This window comes from Dipodomys merriami, unplaced genomic scaffold, assembly GCF_024711535.1.
Source record: "Dipodomys merriami isolate MVZ:Mamm:240054 unplaced genomic scaffold, mDipMer1.0.p SCAF_789, whole genome shotgun sequence".
Classification (NCBI taxonomy): domain Eukaryota; kingdom Metazoa; phylum Chordata; class Mammalia; order Rodentia; family Heteromyidae; genus Dipodomys; species Dipodomys merriami.
Window position 1 is genome coordinate 346,430 of NW_027206389.1, and position 8,560 is coordinate 354,989.

At 38.0% G+C, this 8,560-nt stretch overlaps 1 pseudogene; it reads left to right on the plus strand.

The window, feature by feature from the left end:
- Nucleotides 1-1,201: 1,201 nt before the first annotated feature.
- LOC138818898 (Golgi to ER traffic protein 4 homolog pseudogene) lies at nucleotides 1,202-7,475 on the plus strand (annotated as a pseudogene).
- The last annotated feature ends 1,085 nt before the right edge of the window (nucleotides 7,476-8,560 follow it).

Here is an 8,560-nt window from a genome sequence, read left to right on the forward strand (position 1 = left end):
CACCAGAAAACCAGAAATGGCTATGTGGCTCAAGTGGTAAGGTGCTTGCCTTGAGCTGAAGAGCTGAGGGATAGTGCCCAGGCCCAGAGGTCAAGCTTCATGTCTTACCAAAAATAAAAGTGTTTCCATAGATTTTTCTTTCAAACCATGATAATAAATTACATTTGTTCATGTAGATAATATAGGAATTTAGTATTGTTGGGTTATTAACAACTACTTAAATTATTTTTGAAAAATCATAATGAACTATGCTTTATGAATCTCATCTTATTCTGAAATATTACAAAAACAGTAGAGTTCTTCTATAGGGTCCCAATGTAATAGGAAGCCCTGTTCTATATCAGAAGTATCTATCAACCATTTCTTTCTCCTGTATCTTATTTTACATCTATTCAATTATTATTTTTATTTGTCAATTATCTTTCAGTAGTTGTACAAAGGAGTTGCCATATAACAAAAGCAGTTTATGAATACAGTGCATATTGATTTGTGCCACACCTACAATAATCACACCCCCCTCTGACCCACCATTCCCTTATATTTCTTAGTTTTGCAGTATAGGCAATGAATTCCTTTTTAGCAAATTTAGTTTTTATTTATTTATTTATTTATTTATTTATTTATTTATTTATTTATTTATTTATTTATTTATTTATTGTCAGGCATGGGGTTTGAACTGTGGGATTGGGCATTATCCCTCAGCTGTTGCACTCAAGATGAGCACTCTACCACTTGAGCCAGAGCGCCACTTCCTGTTTTTTAGTGGTTTATTGGAGATAAGGGTGACATGGAGTTTCCTGCCCGGGCTGGCTTTGAACTGAGGCCCTCAGATCTCAGCTTCCTGTGTAGCTAAGATTACAGGCCTGAGTGGCCTGTGCCCAGCTGATTATAGTTATTTTAAAGAGGTTGTGTAGAGGGATTTCATTTGCATAAGTCAGATGAGAACATTTCCTTTCATACAACATCTTCTGTTCCCTCACTTTCTCCCAATGAGCTTGACTACATTCTGCCCCTTCCTCCCTTCATTCCTCTACCCTTTCCCCACCCTCTTTTTGATGTACCCCAATTTCTTGCATTAATATTCTCAGGCTTTGTCCTAGTCTTTCTAAAGATTATACTACTTGGGCCACATTGGCAGCAGCGATGGTGGAGCAGGAAGGCTCTCACAATGAAGCCCACAATCACATGCAAGTTAAGCTGCATGGAGAAAGGCGGCCAGTATGGGGCACACCAAATGTACTGGACCATCTTCTTCAGGTACATGTCCCAGAGCAAGCCCTCTGAGGCCCAAGAGCTCATGTGGTCAGGAGCATACTGCTGTTCTTCCCTCATGGCCAGCAAAACAGCACAGCAGAGCTGTCCATGCTGGTGTTGGAGTCCCTGAAATGGATGTAGATGGCAGAAATGGATGGAGTGTCTGGCTAGGGTGTTCAGTTGATGGACCCCTTCTCCAGAGCCCTGAAGTGTTCCAGTTGGGGTTCCTGGAAATGGGGCCATCCTTAGCTCCTTCCATTTTGGGCCCTGACCCTGTGGAAAGAGCCGAACTACTGGGAATCTTGATACTACTTTCTACACTCCACAGACGGTGAGGGCTGCGCCAACATGCTGGTGGAGGACTCCACGGCCCACAGCTTCCATGGCAAGTGGACATACTTGTGGCTCAGGCAGTGCTGCAGTTTCTCTATTGGAAAACAAAACCAGGTCTGTGGTCTTCATCATGTATGCACAGAAGCAACATCCATCAAGCACGGGCCGCCCTCCATCCAATCCCTGCTCCACTTCATCTGATTTCTGCTGCTGGCCTTGGATGGCAGCAAGCTAACCACGTTCATGGTGCTGTGAGAGCAGTTCCAGCCCTCCCTGTGCAGGTACCCAATACATGACAAGTAGCTCGACAGGACAGAACAGGACAGGAGAGTTGTCCCTCAGGGTACATCCCAAGCTTTTGTCTTCCTATGGAGGCAGTTGGCCACGTCCTGGCCTCCCTTAGTTACTCTATCACCTACAATTTTCCTTAGTTATGTTCTATGTATTAAAAACTTCCTTAAAGACAAGTTATACTGTTCATGGAGTTCATACTCACAGCTCTAAATACTGAGATGCCTAAAATATATCATTCTGCTTTGAGTAAATTCCCTCCAAAAGGTTTTCCAATTCAGAAGTTTATCTTTAATGGATTTTATAAAACCTTTCAAATGTTATACAAAAAAATAAGGACTAAGTAAATGAACGATCAAGTACTTAATGATTAGAAGACTCAATGTCCTGAAACAATTCTCCTTAACTGCTCAGTACATAGAGTATAATTCCAGACAAAATTCAGCCAGATATTTTTTACGAGAAACTTTTAAGAGGGCACATAGTATTTCCTCACTTTCTAAGGAAATATTTTTGTAGAATCAAAATGATCTCTTCAAAGTTTTAGGAAAAGTCAATAATAAATTCATCAGTACCTAGAGTTTTATAGATTGCAATGCATTTAAATGTAAATTGAGAAAATTTGTGTAGATTCCATTTTTTTTCGTTCTTCCTTAAGTAGGTTTGATAGGTTTCATCTTTGAATAAATCATCTGAAGTTGTTTATTACTGTACTTTTAAATTTTATAACGGTAGGATTTCTGATAAAGTACTCATTTGTTTTGGTTATTGGCAACTGGTTTCTTCTCTGTTTTGTTATTTTGTATTTTGATCCGTCTTTTAAAATATATATCCATTTATTGATCTATTCAGACACAGCTTCTATTTTCATTGATTTTCTCTGCTGTGTTCAAAAGCAGGATTTTTTTGCCACTTAACGAAATGATTCTTAAATAGAAAAGCAAAAGAAGAATAGAATAGAAAAATAAGAGTATCAGTTCAAGCTTGTAATCCTATCTACTCAGTAGGCAAAGAGCTGAGGATTTTGTTTCAAAGCCAGCCAGGGGAGGAAAACCTGTGAGACTCCTATCTCCAACTAAACACCAAAAATGCTGAAAATGGAGTTTGTGGCTCAAGTAGCAGAGCACTGAGCTAGAATTACATATGTGAATCCCCAGTGTCCTGGTAAGTTGTGTTTTTTTTTTTGAGGAGTGTAAATGTGTACAATTTTTAAGTCCTTAACCTAGCCCACTGCAAGTAGTATGAAGTTACACATGGTCTGATCTACTGTCCATATGGTAATCACTGAGATTTAAAATTCTGTCTTCCTGAACATTTTCTAATTTTCTTCTTTGACCATACATTTAGGTATCAGGGGTTTTCTATGGTCAATTTTCATTTAAGGAAAAAATCATTTCAGATTTCATTTAAAGTTTGAGACTGAGACTTGTACTTGGTGTTTGATGTTGTTGCTCTTTAGCTAGTACTTTACCAACTAAGCTATGATTTTAATCCATAATTTCAGGTTATTCAAAATGCTAGGAAAGGTAATAGTGATAATGCTATTAAGTCTTTCGCCCATCTAGATACCCACATTTGGTTTGTTTGGGTTCCTAGTTTATCAGTATATTTATATGTCATAACTTTTGTTTTTGTTTTTGTGCTATTCCTGGAGCTTGAAATCAGAAACTTGCCCTCTCCTTGAAACTGGACATTGTTAGCACACACTGGTAATTCTATCTACTCAGAGAACTGAGATCCAGGTTTAAATGCAGCCCAAGAAGGAAAGACCATGAGTTTCTTATCTCTAAATAATCCCCCAAATAAATTTGGAAGGGAATCTGTGGTTCAAGAGTAAAACACCGCCCTTGAGGGAAAATGCATAAGTGAGAAGGTAAGGTCTTGAGTTTAAACTCCAATATCAGCACTCAAAAACGTTGCTTTCCTTGAGCTTTATATTAAATTGCTCAGAAAATAATCAGCATTATAGTAATGTTTAACATTACTATTACAATAATGTTATATTTATTGATGTTATTCCTTTATTTTCCTAAAGTTTACTGACACATTAATATCCAGTAATAGAAAGACAGGATTACTCTTTCACAAGTATTTATAGTAGTTGAATATATGGAACAGAGGTGCATACCAGGAGTTTGGACTGAAGAGAGATATTTGCAAGCTCTTCACATAAATAAATGATAGTTGAAGACCCTGTGGGCATGTATGAAATAAGCTAAAGAAACCAGCAAGGAAAGATAAGGCATGATTCTGGAAAGCAAACAATTTTGGAAGAATAGAAAACAAGAAAAGTATGTAGCTTTTGGTAAGAACTTTCTAACTCACCTACACAGTGAGCACATTTGATTCCTCATTTCTAGTAAAAGCCATTTTATTTTCATTAACAATGATCTATTTGTTCCATTATATAAATTTAACATATTATATATTTCCTAGTAGATTAATATTTATACTTTTTTTCCTTTATAGAAGAAGTCCTACATTGTAGACAAGGCTTACCTCAAATCCTTATTCTCTTGTGTCAGGTTCCTGAGTTTTGGCTGGAATTACCAAGTGGTAGCATAGTACTATATTCACTTATATTATTTACATTTTGTACACTTGAAAATTAGTATGAACAACTTTAAGCCATAGTATCTTCATGAATTTGAATAAATTTCTTTCAGAAAAATGTTATAAGTAGAGTTACTGAGTAAAGTCAAGTATGGTACACATACCTGTAATCCCAGTACCCAAGGGTATTGTAAGTTTAATAGCACCCTGAGCTTCACAGCAAGTCCTTGTCATCATCATCATCAACAACAACAACAACTGGTGGGCTTGGAAGAGAAAAAGTATTAAGTGACGTGATAGGAATATACAAAATTGTGTGTGTGTGTGTGTGTGTGTGTGTGTGTGTGTGTGTGTGTGTGTGTGTGTGTTTGTGTGTGTTGGCCCTAGGGCTTGAACTCAGGGCCTGGTCAATGTCCTGAGATTTATGCTCAAGTCTAGCACTCTATCATTTGAACCAAAGCTCCACCTCCAACTTTTTTAGAGGTCATTGGAGATGAGTCTCATCCAGTTTCCGGTCCAGGCTGACAAAGAACCTAGATCCTGAGGCCTCAACCTCTTTTATAAGTAGGATTATAGGCGTGAGCTTTAGTAGGTGTTGTATTACTGTTAAGTAATATGGTAAACATCACGCCAGTTTTTACTCGCCCCAGCAGTGTTTGAGTGTTGCACACACACTTAAAACACAACCCACACCATGTTTGATGACATCCAGGTCTCATAATCCTGTGAGATAACTATTGTTACCTATGAAGAATTTGAGGTCCAGAGACTTTAGTTAACTTTGAATCCACAGCTTGTATAGAGTGGAGCTTGTATGCAAGCTCAAATAGGTTTGTATATTTCAGAAAACATGGTATCAACATGTGTTCTAGGCAACATGTGTTCTAGCAAGTACTGCTCTTTACAGGTACTATTAAATTCCTCTTGTATGTATGACTCATTCCTCACCCTTTAAATATTTGCACCCCATCTCATAAGCTAGGGAAAGTACAAGTGATGAGAAGAGCCATTTTTGAAAGAGAAATTGATAATGGGGTTTGAAATTGGTATTGGATATTAATCTGATCTTCTTCCATTTCAGATTTGCCTCCAGCACTATATTTCTGTTTCTTTAAATTTTATATTATGATAAAGGTAATTTACACATAGATTATAGTCATATAAGTCAGGTATGAGTATATTTCTTTTTGGAAATGTCACTCCTTACCTTGCTCTCTTAGATTTTCTCTCATTGGTTTGGTTTTTATTAACATCTTCTTCTTCTTCTTCTTCTTCTTCTTCTTCTTCTTCTTCTTCTTCTTCTTCTTCTTCTTCTTCTTCTTCTTCTTCTTCTTCTTCTTCTTCTTCTTCTTCTTCTTCTTCTTCTTCTTCTTCTCCTCCTCCTCCTCCTCCTCCTCCTCCTCCTCCTCCTCCTCCTCCTCCTCCTCCTCCTCCTCCTCCTCCTCCTCCTCCTCCTCCTCCTCCTCCTTCTCCTCCTCTTCTTCTTCTTCTTCTTCTTCTTCTTCTCTTCTTCTTCTTCTTCTTCTTCTTCTTCTTCTTCTTCTTCTTCTTCTTCTTCTTCTTCTTCTTCTTCTTCTTCTCCTTCTTCTTCTTTTTCTTTTCCTCCTCCTCTTCCTCCTCCTCCTCCTTTCCTCCTCCTCCTCCTCCTCCTCCTCCTCCTCCTCCTCCTCCTCCTCCTCCTCCTCCTCCTCCTCCTCCTCCTCATTATTATTACTGTAATGTAGAAGGTTTGTTACATACGTTTGGCAATGACTACCTATTTTTGTCTTTGTTTTTGTTATAGTCATGAGGCTTGAACCCATGGCCTGGGCAGTGTTCCTGAGCCCTTTTGCTGAAGAATGGCATTGATATTGAGCCAAAGCTCTACTTCAATGAGTATATTTCTATTTGGACAATGTCACCCTTTCCCTGCGTCTCCTCCAGTTTTCCCCTCCTTCCCCACCAACAAGTTTCATAGTGCACTTTCAACATAGTCTCAACTGAGTGCCACTGCTGCATTTGTTCATCCTTTGTCCCTCCATTGCTATGCCCCCTTTACATTCCCAAAGAGAGATAAATGAAAAAATGACAAAAATGAAAGAAAATAAAGAAAAAATATTATCTTTCTTCTGGTCCTTGGTCACTGGTTATTTTTGAAATAGGTTGTGTGTGTGTGTGTGTGTGTGTCTGTGTGTGTGTGTGTGTGTGTGTGTGTGTGTGTGTGTGTGTGTGTGTGTGTGTGTGTGTGTGTGTGTGTGTGTGTATAGTGGGGCTTGAACTCAGGGAGCTGACCTTTAGCTATTTTACTTATAGCTAACTCTCTACAACTTGAACCAAACATCCATTTCTGGATTTGAACAGTTAATTGGAGATAAAAGTTTCACAGATTTTCCTGCCTGCGGTAGCTTCAATCCACTTTCCACAGTTCTCATCCTTCTTAATAGCCACAGTTAAAGCTAGATGTGAACCCCTGGTGATGCTTGGCCTACCTTATTTTTATTAAGTAGTTGAAATGTAAAATAAAGTTGCAGCAGTATTACAAAAGAATCAATTTAACTTACACAGCTTCTTTAAGTTTTAATAATTTGTCACATATGATATATACAGAACAACAGTTTTTGTAAATGCCCCTGAAATTTGGTTTTCATCTGGGATTTTTCCTCATCATGAACATGTCCAGAGGGCATTAATTATCTTTTCTTGGCTTTCATTATGAAATGGTGCAAGGTAACGCGTCATGATAAATTTGTGTGCCGGACCCTGATGATATATTCACATTCTTAGTCAGAAGGCATTAGTGCCTGTTACAAATCACCTAGATCTGACAAAACCCTATCTCAGGTCTTGTTACCACATTCCTCTATGTCGTTCTCTTAGAGAGCAATTCCGATTCTCCAGTGATCATGACAGAGCCGTCCTGGACCCTCTCAGGACCCACCAAGAACACCACTCATGTGTGTCACCTAAAGAGTGATGGGAGACTGGTGTCTGCTTCCTATGATAGAAAACAACACAGGATCTGTTACGTCCTTAAACTGTCCTCAGTCCTGAGGATTCCTCAATGAGCATTGAAACTTAAGAATTAAGGAGACATTAAACTTTCTCTTCCTTCTGCCAGATTCTGCTGCTGTCATCTTCTGTGGAAAGAAATAATCTGAGCTCTAGAAGCCATTTTGCTTATTCTAGGCCCTTAGAGTAAGTCTGGCTTTTATACTTAGACATTAAGATATGTAGTGATAAAAATAGCAAACAACATTTTTCCTATTCTATTTATTACTCAAATAGGAGTTTGAGAAAGTGACTTCTAATTAAGTGCTTCATACTAATAAGAGTTATTGGTAGAATTTGAAAACATATTTGAGTAAGTTCCTCAGTGAGCTGTGCAAAAGAAACCACAGAAAGTGTGCTGGGTCCTCCAGTCTAACCTCTTGACCAGGAAGGAGCACCTCCCTGCTAGGCCTCCAAATTGAAAAAAGAATACTGCTTATATCTCAGATTACATGCCAAAGCTAGATACCAAAGAAAGATAAGGATAAGTGATTAGTTTGACTTTGGAACAATGCAGATGGCAAAGAGAGTTCTAAGTGAACAGAAACAAAAAGAAATTTTCTTTTGTTCATATAGTACAATAAAAAGAGCTTTTCTTATTATCACTAAATTGTGGTTATTTGTACTTAGTACTAGCTTCTTGAAACTCCTAAAACACTCTTTCACATGAACTCAGAAGTTCCAATGGTATCAGCTTGACATTTGATGGGAAAAATTCATTTTTACACTAAAAATATTTTATTGTAAAGATGCTGTACAGAGGGGTTATATTTACACGAATAAGTTACATTTCTCATTGAAAATTGTTTCCCACTCTATTGTTTTTCTCTGTCTATCCCTTCCCTCCACTCCTTCCTCCCCCCATGTCCCCCATGTTGTTGTAAAGATCATTCCCGCTTTAATGTAACCTATTATTGTTGCACTGGGTCATCTTTCAGCATTTTGTTATTTCCCTTCCCTTTCCTCAAATACATGCATATATAGGATGGAGGGTACCAGAATCAAAGACAAGAATTGCCAGGGATAAAACTAATTTGAAAAGAAAAATGAAATAAAGTAAAAAGAAAGAACTAGTTACAGTACATTGGCTATATCAAGGTTG